The sequence below is a fragment of the Thalassophryne amazonica genome, chromosome 15 (genome assembly GCF_902500255.1).
Source record: "Thalassophryne amazonica chromosome 15, fThaAma1.1, whole genome shotgun sequence".
NCBI lineage: Eukaryota > Metazoa > Chordata > Actinopteri > Batrachoidiformes > Batrachoididae > Thalassophryne > Thalassophryne amazonica.
The window spans coordinates 15,035,158-15,050,095 of record NC_047117.1 but is presented as its reverse complement, the minus strand read 5'-3'; the positions used below and the strand labels follow the sequence as shown (position 1 = coordinate 15,050,095).

Sequence of the window (14,938 nt, the reverse complement as noted above, 5' to 3'; positions counted from 1 at the left end):
TTTTTGCTTTAGGTGTTGTTGAACAATTTTAATATGCAAAAAGCCCCTGAGCCAATAGACAGTCTCAACAGAGAGGCAACTGCTGTGGAGATCCAACTAGGGAGAAACTGCCGAATAGCTGCCAGACCTCCTGCTGTTTGCTTGATTAATTAGACCCAGACTTTATCAAAGTGATATTTGGAGTTTGTATGCAAAGAGGCCGCTAGTAACGATAGCAGTTGCTGCATTTATGCTGTCATTGTGCTTGTTTACTTTGCCTGCTCCCTTGAATAAATATCCATTGTTTATTCTGTTCTTACTCATATAACCCTTGTGTTGCCAATTTACTTTAAAGAGCAAAGCCAGCATAAATTTTTTTCTTCATTTTAATTCAAGTCATTTTCAGCTTTAACAGTCGGTTAAGCAGTTTGCATCTTGATGCATCAATTTGTATTCTTACGTTGTCACGGACAACAATGAAATTCCGAAGATGAGCCATTTCTGGTCAGCTGCATACAGAACAACAGTTACCAACCTTTTGAAGCCAAGATCATCTTGTTCTTTCTGCTCATTTGCTTGTTAATTTGTAACAGGCGAGATGACGTACTTGATACGTCAGCATGATTTATTGGACCCATAGCCTTTAACTGAGCTGAATGTTAGCTTACTGGAGGTTCTTGAATCCCTTTCTAGTTGGGATGGTTTGTGAATAGTGCTCCTGACAAGTTTAATACCGGGATTGCATACCTGCCATATAGGGTTTTGGTCATACAGGGGATTGTGGGATATGTGTGCCTGCTGTGGATGCACAGACACACTCAGAAAGTAAACAAAAGGCTCAGAATGTCAGGGATTACTTGTTGTGTCTCTGGATGCTTCAGTAACCATCGTGGAGATAAATATGTGAACGTCTGTGTTTTTCCTAAGAATGCAATGCTTAGAAACAAGTGGATTCACAATCTTGGAAGGACGGGAAGTACGAGAAAGTTTAGTAAGTTCAAGCTGACATCAACCCACCGAGTCTGCAGCAGACAAAAAACTTACATGGTAGACAAACCAACCCACTCAAACCATTTCCATTAAAAAACAGCAATAAAGTAGCTTTGTCCCCAACTTTCTTTCTTTCTTAAAACCTCTAAATATGTACAGTTTACCCCATCACTGACAAGGTAATTGAATTTAATTTAATGTAATTTAATTAGCTTATAATGTGCCAAATCACAGCAAAAGCCGTCTCAAGGCGCCTTACATAAAACAAGTCAACATAAAATAAAATAATTAAATAAAAATTAAATTAAATAAAATGATGATGATTCAGACGGCTTTCGGTGACTTTTCAGTCGTGTGACTATCCGAGAAATTGTGGAAGAGGTGGGCATGTCTCAGCATGTCCTGTGAGACTTCAACACGAAGGCGCTTTTGCGCTGCTGTCAGCAGCTTCAGCACAAATTTCACCGCCACTCTTTTCATGGCCAAATCTTCTGTCACAGTGGAATGTACCAAAAAAGTGCTGATGTCCACCTCTTCCGCAATTTCTCGGATAGTCACACAACGGTTCCGCATCACCACAGCGCTCACTTTGGAAATGATCTGGTCATTTCAGCATGTTGATGGCCAACCGGAGCGTGGCTCGCTCTCCACCGTTGTGCGGACGTCTTTAAACCAGTTGTACCGCTCCTTAATCTGTGTGATGCCCAGAGCATCATCACTGAAAGCCGTCTGAATCATCCGAATGGTTTCCACCTGGCTGTCGCCCAGTTTCTGGCAAAATTTGATGCGGCACTGCTCCAGTCGTTCCGTCTTTTTCCTTGAAATGAAAATCCGCTGAGCGCACTGCACACGTCCCACACAAAGGCTGCTTACCAGGAAATGATGCAATCGACAGGTGTGAAAAGGTTTACGCATGCACACAAAGGTTCAAGGTTGGCTCATGCAAGAACACGTGATTCAAATCCATCAGATTTTTGCAAAAAATAAAAAGGTCCGATATTTTTCTAACAGATCTCGTATGTTAAAGTCTTTGTATGATTTGATGGCGGCATCAGAAAAGAGCAGCAATGGTTAGTGAGTGAAATATAATCTTGTTCAGTAGGACAAAAATTTGCTGTTTTCTTAGCTGTCTCCACCTTGTTCTACCTTAAACTCTAGGACGTGATTTCAAAAGGCTTTCAATAAAAAGGTAGATGTGAACATCTTATAATTTGGCTGTAAAAAATCTTTTCAGTCAGATTATTATTATTATTATTATTATTATTATTATTATTATTATTATTATTATTATTATTATTATTATTTGTTGTGAAAGTGTCGTGACACGGACCCACAACAGGGGGCGGTAATGAACGGACAATGGATAAGCCAAAAGTAACAATTTAATATTGTGAATTGCACAGCGATGTACAGACAATAACAATATGGTGGACTGTCAATCATACACCAGGTGACGTGTGGGCAGGCTCGACGATAGAAGACGCCTGGCGAGAGAAGAGCTGGATCCCCACACAGCTTCCACCACCAACGGAGCTGAAGAACACCGGAGCCGCCAAGCCCTGCGCCCCAGGTGGCCGCTGTCTTCAGCAGTCAGACCCGGTACTGCTGGCAGAAAACAGAGACAGTCGTGATGAGTGTGAGTTCGCACACTCAGTAATCTCACAGTCAGTGTTCAGTAAAGGAGGGAGAACCTCCACCTCCAATCACACACTCGTGCAGCTCCTGTCTAACCACTTATCTGATTGGAGTGTGAAGCGAAGCCGTCGCTGATCACACCAAACGCCAATCCCACAGATAAGGCAAACACCACAGGATAACGGCTGCAAAAGAACTTCAGATTATTACTCAACGTTTTGAGTCAGCAGAGAAAAGTACCTGAATGGTAGCTGATTTCTCGGCGAGGAGGTGGAGTTGCAGTCCGGCCTTTATGGTGATGGTGATGATGATGAATGAGTGACAGCTGGTCCTGAGGATGAGTGACAGCTGTCACTCCCAGTGGCTCTGGCGCCCTCTCGTGCTTGAAGCCTGCACTCCAAGCAGGGCGCCATCTGGTGGTGGTGGGCCAGCAGTACCTCCTCTTCAGCGGCCCACACAACAATTATTATTATTATTTCATTTAACCCCTGGTCAGGACTACTTCCGGCATGTGCACTGACATATGCAATCCCCCTGTTCAGCACTGTGCTGAGTATTGATCCCTTAAAGACTCCCTGCTAAAGCAGATGCACTCGTTTACTGATGAGCTGCGAGTTCTTGTATATAAATGTATAAACTGGAATGTATGCGGCATCAATCAGGGCTGGAGGTAGTTTATTAATGATGGCAAGACTGTTTGGCTGAGTATAAAGATGCTCTGTCAGCTGGTGAGATAGCTTACTATTCTCAATTGATTATTAATAATAAGCACAAACATAGATTTTTGTTTAATATTATGGTATAATGTATCCACATTCACCAGTCTCTAAGCCGTTCGTATTTTTCAGATAATTTTATCAGTGGAAATCAAATCTGCCACAGCCAGTCTTCCATGTCCGTGGCTGGAAATGCTTTGATGTTGTCAAATAGAGTTTCTGACCCTAAACCATTTCTGCCTGACGTTTTTGGCTCTTTAGAGAATTTGTCTGAGGCGCCTGCATGTTGGATCACACTCAGGTAAAATGGCCACAAGATCATAGTTTTGTAGCTGTCAGATTCATCTCTAGCTGACATAACATCTAATTTGTCTTGTTGGATGTCAATCCAGCTCTTCTGTTCAGTCTGGTACTCTACATTGTAAACTGTGTCATGACATGATTATGGACAGATTTGCACTTCTCTAAATCTTTCAGACATTTTTCTTTTGTTATTGTTTCAGCTCAGTATTGTCTTTATGGTGTCACACCTGGAGTTACGACTCTCTGATAGATTGCCACAGTGTGTGAGGCAAAATAGCAGTCACTTCGTCATGATGGATGCGGAGAAACAAAATAAAGTGTAGTTACACCCACCCTTTCTTGATGAAAGCTTATACAAATGTGATTGCAGTTGCATAGTTTACTGCAATCAACCTCAAACATGATAAAAATGAACGTGGACATCACATCTGACGTGTGATTAACACTTGACAGCATGGATTCAAACCAGATGGGTTTTTTTTTCAGTTGGTTCGTTCTGAGCAGAATCTATATTTTAACATTTCCAGTGTTCCACTTTAAAGTTATTGTTCCCAAACTGGTTAGTGCCAAATAAAATGGCAGTAAATAACATTCCATGTAAGCTGTGTGATATAACAATATGTATCTTTGGAATGTTCTAAATACTGTATGTCTGTTGATATAGGCCATATTTTACTCAGTAGTTTATTGCTAGTACTGCAGGTAGCTATATTATGCTGGGCACATTGTTGAGGCCAACGGGAGCTAGCTAACTTTTGCCAACAATGTTTCTGTTTACGTGTTAACATGTCCATTACACATTGATGAAGCAGACGGTGAACACCAACATTTAAGGTACATAGCAGGCGGAGTAACAGGAAGACAGAGGACGGGAAGGAGAGGAGCAGTTGTAGCCAGTATGACAGTAGTTCTGGTATTCATATTTGTATTTACTTTTTGCAAACTGTTTCCTACTGTTGTGTGTGGGCCGCTGAAGAGGAGGTACTGCTGGCCCATCACCACCAGAGGGCGCCCTGCCTGGAGTGCGGGCTCCAGGCACCAGAGGGCGCCGCCGCCTGATGAGAGCAGCCAGGATGACAGCTGTCACCATTACTGGACACAGCTGACTTCACTCAGTACGGAGGTATATCAGCAGGACAGCGTCTCCACCTCAGTGCTGAGATATCACCTTGAGTTTAAGGTAATCACCTCTGCAACAGATACTGTATCTTTGTGACGATACATTATAAACTTTTCAGGACAGCGGAAGGCCAAGTGTTCGGATAAGTACTCACCTTTCCTGCTTCAGTGTGACAAGAGGTGGAGGCGGCTTTGCCCCTCTCATCTACTGGGTGCGGTCGCATCCCAACCTGTGTGTTTGTGTTCTTTCCCGCCAGCAGTACCGGATCCGACGAGCGGAGGCAGTGGCCACCTGGGAATTCGGGACTTGGCGGTTCCAGTACTTCTGGGTTTCGGTGGCAGAGGAGATCTGGGTGGTTCCGGTTCAACTAGGACGGACGTCTCCTACCTTCGGGCCTGCCCACAAGACACCAGCAGATTTCGGCTTACAAATTGCTAATTGTTGTATCAGTTGTGCTATTTTCACAACAGTAAAACTTGTTCTTACTTTTCTCCATTGTCCGTTCATTGCGCCCCCTGTTGTGGGTCCGTGTACCTACACTTTCACAACACCTACTTCTACTTGTGATACTTCCTGTGCTCTTATCCTGTGTGCTACTGTCCAATACTGCTGGAATCTCAATTTCCCTGAGGGAGTCTTCTCAAGGGATTATTAAATTCTGTCTAATCTAATCTAATAGCTAGGCATGGGCCGGTATGAGATTTGGACGGTATGATAACCGTGGGCAAAAATACCGCGGTTTCACGGTATTATGTATAACTTTAAAATGTGCTTTGACAACATTATGGCTGTTTGCATATGAAGCGCGCATGATTCAGGCACACTAATTGATGTGATGTCTACCGCTATGAGCACTATACCACTGATAACTTTAGAGAAAATACCAAAATAACAGTCACTCTTTTAGACATGTAGCATCTTCCCCCCGTGAGATACATGACTTACTTGCTTAGGGAGAAACGTGGCTGGACTAACATCCGGCACTCCGGATGCTCAATATTGGCCCAGCTTCACCAACAAAGTGCTTGGAATAGATGGATTTGTCCTTCCTGACATGTTTGTGGGAGAAATTTGGTCGACCACAAGCACGACTCGAGTCCACCGTTTGCACTTCTCAGTGGTTTCAAAGATGGGATAAAGTTTACTCCTTCCATATAATCTTTTGTGGGTATCTTAAATTGCTCCGCGTCCATCACAGGCCATAGCTACGGTGCTTTGTTGCCACCATTTTTGGTTTGAAGGGTTATTCTGCAGAAAATAGAATGAAAAAGCCGACTTGGTCCTTTTAGACGGAGGGAAAATTTCAGTGCAGGCTTTGCCTTCTTCAGCCATGATGCAGAACTAGCTAACGTTAGCTGCCTGTTTGTAAAAAGAGACAGAGGTGCGCGCCAGGGGAAGGGCGACAGCGGCTGCCTCTGCCTGTCAAGAATTCTCATAACCTGCTCATACCGTAGGGACGGTATACTGGAAAATTTTAGTGGTTTTGATACCGTGGCTTTTTCATACCACGATATACTGTGAAACCGGATATCGGCCCATGTCTACTAACAGCACAATATTTACTGTACCTTATCTGGCACATCCAGAATTTGTCACTGCCATTGAACAATGTGCATGATGTTCACAGGAAGACAGGAAATGATCTCGACACCAACACGAAGATATTTCCAGCAGAAAATATTTAAATTTGTAATAAAGGAATGAAAAAATAATGTTATCAACCATTTACCACAATTTCAAATAAATGTTTGTTTATATATATGTAGTTTCTAGCTCCGTTTTTGTTCCTTGAACTGGTTGAAAGCCTGGCTTTCCAGGTTAGGTTGATCTTACAATTGATTTCCTGATTCCTGTCAGTTCATGTGGCTCTGCACTTCTAAGCCAGGCCGTCTTTTCCAATCACGCTCTCCTAGTCATATCGTCGCACATTAGACATAGAACACATGTCCATTTCTGTGGCACTGTTGCATGTGATCGTTTATCAGGTTTGTTCATGGTGTGTGCTGATAAGCTTTCAGAAAGACTGGCAGATGGGCTGCATGCATGAAATGGCTTTTTCTTTTGTTTTCCAATAAGCCCATATAATGTCTTCCATTTCTCTTCTTCATTTTCCCCTCTCATACTTGCACACATCGCTTTTCGATCAAATATAAACACACGCTCAGGCTCTCAATTACTCTCTTTCTCTGACACATATCACTTTGCTCCCGCTCCCCGTCTGTTCGATCACTCGTTCCTCTTTTACTGCCCGGCTTTTCCTCACCAACTGCCCATAGCGGGGCTGGCGGCGCTTTGTTTTTGTGTCTGTCCATGCTGTAATTTATGAGCTCTTGGGGCTCAAGTCTGCACACCTGGATCAACGGGGCACGTTGCATTACGGTGGATGAGTGAATGCGGATTAGCGATTATGTCAGGTTTAATACGGGCATGTGATGCTCCCATGAGAGCGGAGGTGGAGGCACAATTCTGGCTCATCTCATCTGCAGACGAAAGGAAAGCAGGTCTTGACCTCTACCAATTTGTTGTGCACAGCTGAAACCCAAGATAGATTAGTGTGTCAGCAGAGGTATGTTGAGCATTTTGCGAGGCTGCGCGCGCGTCTTGATATTATGAGCCTTTTGCGTTACAATGCTGTGCATGTGATCGCGTGTGCTCACCCTCCATCATCATAACCGTAAAGGGTGATATAAATGAGGAAAGAAAAGAAATCAAGAAAGATGGAGAGATTGAAATGAAGGAGTGAATGAATAAAAGTGCTGACTGCGTGGGGGGAATGATGGAATACTTCATCATCGGCTGCGGCGCTAAACGACAGCAGAGGCGCAGCCTGAGATGGAGATGGAGGGGCAGCGCGCCTCGACACAGACGCAAGGGAAAGAGAGAGTTGGGGCTCACGGAGTTCATCAAAGAACAAGTATGGGAGAAGTTAGAGGGCAAGCAACAGAGGGGAGGGGAGGAGGGCGAAAGGAGGCGGACGCCCCTACCTGAAATTACTTTTTTATCTGTAGTTGAACAGAACTGAAGCGTACAGGACGGAGAATACCAATCAATCACTCCTCACTGAGCCTCTCTGCTATAGACAATCAGTGGCACATATTAAATCGTGTGTGTGTGTGTGTGTGTGTGTGTGTGTGTGTGTGTGTGTGTGTGTGTGTGTGTGTGTGTGTGTGTGTGTGTGTGTGCGCCGCCACATACATACATGTATGATTCACAAAGATGCTTTCCTCTTTCTCCTCACACACCCAACATTAGCACACAGTCTCTCTCACACACATGCACATCACATTGACTTACAAATTGCAAGGATACTCTGAGAGATGAAACTCGCAACTTTGAAATTCCCGGCTAGCTTTGAAGTTGTCAAATGCCTTTCACCCCTTCTGATCCCTGTCCTATAATGAGTGTGTTCCAGAGAGGAGATGTACAGTTCCTCACAGTTTTTGTATCTGTGTGGAGTTTTTTTTTTTCCTTTTTTCTTTTTTGTGTTTCCAGCACTCTCCCACCGGCATTTATCAGGGAGAGTGTGTCCTCTGTGTTTTCTGGTGATGCCTGGCTTGAGACATGCTTGTATATTAGAATATATAGAGATAAGCACCCACACACACACACGGAAAGAGAGTGAGCTTTGTCGTGGGGTAAAATAGTTCCTTGATAAATGGAGCTCTTTGAGATTAATAATAATAATAATAATAATCAAGGTATGTTCTCTGATTTGAGAATTCATGTACCCACTGACAAACAGTGGTGTATTCATGTTTCTCACAATATACAACAACGCACAATATCTCAATATCAAAACCTTTCCAACTGTTTTTGCAGCTTAATCCACTGATATGCCTGGTCTGTTAAAAATTCTCATACATGCATATGGACAAATCCATTTCTGGTGCCAAAGTTCATGGCAAATTTTAGTTCTTAGCTAGCTGCTGTGGTTGAAAAACTACAGGGTAAGGTTACAAACCGTAGACTGTATATATTACAGAACAAACCCTCTGTGACATCACCCATAGGTTTTCAGCAGAGCAGGTTTGAAGGTCAAATGGAGCAGCTTTAAATATTACCATCTCAACAGTGGCTGATTTTGCATAGGTCCTGGCCAATGGGTAAAGAGGTGGAGCAGGTGCAAGACTAGCGTGATCTAAGCAGGAAGAATGAATCCTGAAACCCCATCCCTATTTAACAAGGTACCAAACAGGTTCAACATTAGTTTGGGTGTTAGATTAACACATATTTCTGTGGACTAGGCAGTGTTTTCTACAACCCCAATTCCAAGGAAGTTGGGATGTTGTGTGAAATGTAAATAGAAACAGAATACAATGATTTGCAAATCCTCTTCAATCTATATTCAGTTGAATACACCAAAAAGACAAGATACTTAATGTTCAAACCGATAAACTTTGTTGTTTAGTGCAAATATATGCTCATTTTGGAATGGATGCCTGCAACACATTTCAAAAAAGTTGAGACGGGGCAACAAAAGTGGGAAAGTTGATGAATGTTCAAAGAACACCTAATTGGAAACAGGTGAGTGTCATGATTGAGTATAAAAGGAGCATCACCAAAAGGCTCAGCCGTTCACTAGCAAAGATGGGGCGAGGATCAGGACTTTGTGAACAACTGTGTCAAAAAATAGTCCAACAGTTTAAGAACAATGTTTCTTGACGTTCAATTGCAAGGAATTTAGGGATTCTATTGTCTACAACCCCATAATATAATCAGAAGATTCAGAGAACCTGGAGAACTTTCTACATGTTAAGTGGCAAGGCTGAAAACCAACATTGAATGCCCATGACCTTCGATCCCTCAGGTGGCATTAAAAACCGACATCATTGTGTAAAGGATCTTACAGCGTGGGCTCAGGAACAATTCAGAAAACCACTGTCAGTTAACACAGTTCGTCGCTATATCAACAAGTGCAAGTTAAAACTCATGCAAAGCGAAAGCCATACATCAACAACATCCAGAAACTCAGCCGCCTTCTCTGGGACCGAGCTCATTTTAAATGGACAGATGCAAAGTGGAAAAGTGTGCTGTGGTCTGATGAGTCCACATTTCAAATTGTTTTTGGAAATCATGGCCGTCATGTCGGCCGCACAAAAGCGGAAAAAGACCATCTAGATTGTTACCAGTGCAAAGTTCAAAAGCCAGCATCTGTGATGGTATGGGGGTGTGTTAGTGCCCATGGCAACTTACACATCTGTGATGGCACCATCAATGCTGAAAGGTACATCCAGGTTTTGGAGCAACACATTCTGCCATCCAAGCAACATCTTTTTCAGGGACATTATTGCTTATTTCAGCAAGACAATGCCAAGCCACATTCTGCACATGTTGCAACAGCGTGGCTTCATAGTGAAAGAGTGCGGGTAGTAGACTGGCCTGCCTGCAGTCCAGACCTGTTGCTCATTGAAAATGTGTGGCGCATTATGAAGCGCAAAATACAACAACAGAGACCCCGGACTATTGAACAACTGAAGTCGTACATCAAGCAATAATGGGAAAGAATTCCACCTACAAAGCTTCAACAGTTAGTGTCCTCAGTTCCCAAACACTTATTGACTGCTTTTTTGAAACATGTTGTTGCAGGCGTCCATTTCAAAATGAACAATTATTTTCACAAACACAATAAAGTTTATAACTTTGAACATTAAATATCTTGTCTTTGTGGTGTGTTCAATCAGGGTCGGACTGGGAACAAATTTCGGCCCTGGCATTTTTCCTCTGGACCAGCCCACTATTGGCCCGACTAATCCACCCCCAAACACGCACACCCACCCGTCCATACAGAACCTCCAATGAATAAATACTGTACACATAAACACCATGAACACACACCTAAACACACACTTTCACTGTCATTTCACCTTGATCATAGTACAAAACGCGGACCTGGTGCCACGAGGGGGCGTCCTGATAATGCGAAGGTACGTCACAGCTCAGTGTCGAAAGTTGGCACATCTCATCTCGACAGAACACCGGCTCTGTGTGGAATGCAGGAGATCACTTGACCGAGGGTCTATACGTTCAAATAATAATTAAAAAAATACTGTCATCACTCTTCACTCTTAGTCAGTCTCTTACAACGGTGCAGTGTAAATACACAAGCTTTCCAGGACCGCACGTCTCCTCCGGTGCGCACTTTTTTTTGGGGGGGGGGGGGGGCGACCCCGCCCCCTGTGATATATATATATATATATATATATATATATATATATATATATATATATATTTGTGTCTCCAAAGTGTGTGTGTGAGTGAGAGAGAGAGAGGTAATGTGTAACCACTGCTAGGATTCACACAGCAGCAAATTAAGGAGCTGAAGTCCATAGCTGTTGCATTTAAAGATTAACAAAAGTAAAGCACAGTTAATTAAGATTCCAACCTTGTATCAGTAGAAGAGCGGAGAGAAGTCCAGGCCACCCTGTATGCTTCTCCATTGTCATTGGCTGTTGGTCATGTCAATCATTGTGCTTGATGTAAGTCTCCGTTGTGTGATCAAACGGAAACAAAACTGAAACCTAGAATAAGACTGCGCCGTGTATGAAACACTACAGAACTTTTATTTTGACACAAATTCAGGAAGTGGCTCTGCAGCTGCGCCGATTAAATGCTGTAGCTTCACCGATCACGGATTTTCCTCGTGTTGACAGCAGCGCGTGGTGTATATTTTCATAATCTCTATAAATATGGGACGGCCGGCCCACGCACGTCTAAACGTGCAGTGGCCCACCGGGCAAATGCCCAAAATCACAGCTTACCAGTCCGAGCCTGTATTCAATTGAATATAGGTTGAAGAGGATTTGCAAATCATTGTATTGTTTTTATTTACATTTCACACAACGTCCCAACTTCATTGGAATTGGGGTTGTATATTAAAGTAGTAGGTCTGTCCTGATCAGAATGGAACGGTCAAATTATTCATTGGTCGGAATCAGATGTATTAAACACGAGTCTCACGCTGATCAGTGTGTGTTCCCTCTTGGTGCTGTGTCAGTTGAGATGTAGTTTCCAGTTTATTGATGTTTGCTGTGGCAATGTGGTGCATGTGGGATGTTTCTTACTGGCCAATCAGGTAGCATTTTCCACTTGACTCCCTCAGTTGGTTTTGTTTTTTCTTTCTGTCATAATAAGGTCTCAGTGTTTTCCTCCAGCTAGCAGTCATTGTACAGGGTTTTAGCCAGAAGGGCTGTCAAAGGGTCCCACAAATACATTTGAAACAGTCTGTACTTGTCACTTGATCCTGACATCTTTTTCCTGTTTGTTGGTCAAGTTTATGAGGTGGAATCTCAATCACTGTAGGGGAGTCTTTCATTAACAAGCCTTGTATGTAGAGTTGTATTGATTGGTTGTGCTACTGCATGAATCTGTGGAGAAAATTGCTCAGTAAAAGCACAGATTCACGCTATTTCTCTATGTACTATTCCACCACAGTTTGAATGACTTAATTGGCCAGTCTCTTTGCATTATGTATTTTAGTTTTGCAATGAATCATTCGTACTTGATTTTGGTGATTGCGGCTCCTTAAACTGGGATGACGACTGCTAGTAATGACTTTTCTTGTATATATAAAAAAAGTATGCCTGCAAACAAGTGCACCTGAATTTCATCTCAAAGGGTACTTGTGACAGCATGATGATTAAAGGCATTTTGGAAAACTGCCTCTTTAGACCACGCTCACAAGCTTCTCTTAAATTTTCACCTGTAAGATTTTAAAAAATAACCAGCATATCCACCCGGAGAAGCTGAAATGCTAAACAATGAATTATTCTGCAAACAATGAGCGCATATGCCTGGAACACTTATATGTCTGTGCTTCTTAGTCATCATCACTTCAGTTAGCGGCAACATCTGTGCTGGAATAAGTATGCGTTTGACCTTCTGTATACATCCTTATTTATGCCCATGGTTTCGCATATGAGTGTAAAAATTGAAGGAAGTAAACAGTTGAAAATGAAAGTCTGATTGTTTCTTGACAAGGACATTTGTCAGTGTTATTGAATTAATTTGTGTATGTAAGAGGAACACTGGCCAAGATGGGAGTCTGCCCTTCAAATAGTGTGTCAAGATGGGAGTCTGCCCTTCAAACAGTGTGTCACTGTGTTGCCCTTGTTTGGAGGGTTGGGTTGGGCTGGGGGGTGGGGTGGGGTGGGGTGTCCGGAAGACATAATTAAGGATCACCGTAACCTCACGTGTCTAGTCTTGCACAATTAGGAAGAACAGCATTTACGTGATCCTCAAACTAGTGAAGTTAAAGCAGTTCCCCCATGTGAGTGGAGGAAAAACAGTTGGGTATTCATGAGAGCTAGGGTTATTTGGTTCTTCACAATGCCAACACTAAAGCATCGCAATGGACAATGAAATTGGGTTTGGGGAAATGAATAGGACAGGACACAGACCATTATGTATATATATATATAGGCTGAATATATATATATATGTTGGGAAAGTGTCGGTACACGGACCCACAACAGGGGGCGCAAAGGAACGGACAATGGAGTAGGTCAAATAACAACACTTTACTGTTGTGAATGTGCACAACAAATACAACAGATTACAACAATAGATCAGAATCAATTCACAAAGGTGTCGTGTGGGCAGGCTCGAAGATAGGAGACACCTGTCCAAAGCAGAACCGGAACCACACGATTTCCTCCGCCACCAGACCCCGGGAATACTGGAGCCGCCAAGTCCCGAATTCCCAGGTGGCCACTGCCTCCGCGTGTCGGACCTGGTACTGCTGGCGAGGAACAAAAACACAATTAAAGGTGGGCGCGTTTGCACCCAGTAATCCGCACGGCAGGAAAGCTACCTCCACCTCTCGTTGGAAAAAAGGTCTGTTATCACTCACAAAATCACAAAAGGTTACTGTCAAGCAGTCAGCTGAGAATATTACCTTCCAGGTAGAACGATATCTCGGCAAAGAGGTGGAGACGTCGTCCTGCTGATGTATCCCTGCTGATTGGTAACAGCTGTTGCAGGTGATGCGTGACAGCTGTCACCCTGGCTGCTCCTGTGAGGCGGCTGCGCCCTCTGGTGCCTGGAGCCCGCACTCCAGGCAGGGCGCCCTCTGGTGGTGGGCCAGCAGTATCTCCTCTTCTGGCGGCCCACACAACATATATATATATATATATATTCAGCCTCAGAATTTTAACTGTATTAATTTAAATTGTGTGCTTTACACTATATGAACGTGATAAATTTCCAAAATATATAAAAATCAGAACATTTGGCCAGAATGCATGCCTCATTTCTATTGCACACCTCCTGTGACAGCTGGATCTCCATCCGGGCAGGTGAACTATTCTTGATATCATTGGTTAATTTTGTTTTGTGTGTGTCATCACAGTTGGACACTTCCTTGCATGCCATGCAACACCATAACTCTCCACAGGACATTCACACTACTCATGGACAGCTGTGATTCTTTCTTGACCATACCTTCCCCAAAATGATGATCAAGTACTTAAAGCAGTAGGCTTGTGACCAGAGGATGCTCTGTTCAAATCCTAGATCGAACAAAAAAAATCACACAATGGGCCCTTGGGCAGTGTTCTTAATCTCCAAGTTGCTCACAGTCTGCACGTAAGGTCCTTGCATGGCAGCAGCCTGACATCAGTGTGTGAGTATGTCCATGTTGCACATGAATGAAATTGCTATACAAATGCAGTCCATTTCAGCCTGCTTGCAGCTCATTTCACTGATGTGTTAGCACAGTTACAGCCATATCAGCCATTTCACATCATCCTTCATTAAGGCACCCTCTGTCCAAAACTCTTGAAAGAAATAACCCAGCAAATATCGGGTGTTCCAAAAAAATATGCAACATTTTATCAGCAAAGAAAATGGTCAAAGCATATGTCTAGGAAATAAATTTATGGCTGGATAGAAAGCTGAAAGGTTGAAGTTTTTCATAGCAATGTCAATATTGGCCCTGCGTTTTGTCAGTCTAGCATAAAGTCGCTGTACCTGTTTGACACTCTTTGTCTGGTGCCAAAACTCAATTTTTGTTCGCTGTAGTATGGTTAATCTTGGCATTTTCCTGAGTCTTGCTTGGCATCAACATACACTTCAGGGTCTCTGCAAGTAAAAAAGAAAGATAAGCGGTTAAATTTGTAGCATTTAAGGGTCAAACCGAGTGTTTTAAATGTTGTATTTTTTGGGGGACACCTTATAAATGTATATTGATATTATATTG

General features: G+C 43.0%; 1 protein-coding gene and 1 long non-coding RNA gene across 4 annotated transcripts in view; both read left to right on the top strand.

Annotated features, from left to right (window-relative positions):
* LOC117527072 (protein sidekick-1-like) overlaps nt 1-14,938 on the top strand; it is a 747,725-nt gene that overhangs the window by 244,801 nt on the left and 487,986 nt on the right. The window lies entirely within an intron of this gene.
* Nucleotides 721-14,892, top strand: LOC117527074. The gene is made up of 3 exons (XR_004565423.1): nt 721-868; nt 1,320-1,321; nt 14,880-14,892. It is a non-coding gene; the product is annotated as an uncharacterized LOC117527074 (long non-coding RNA).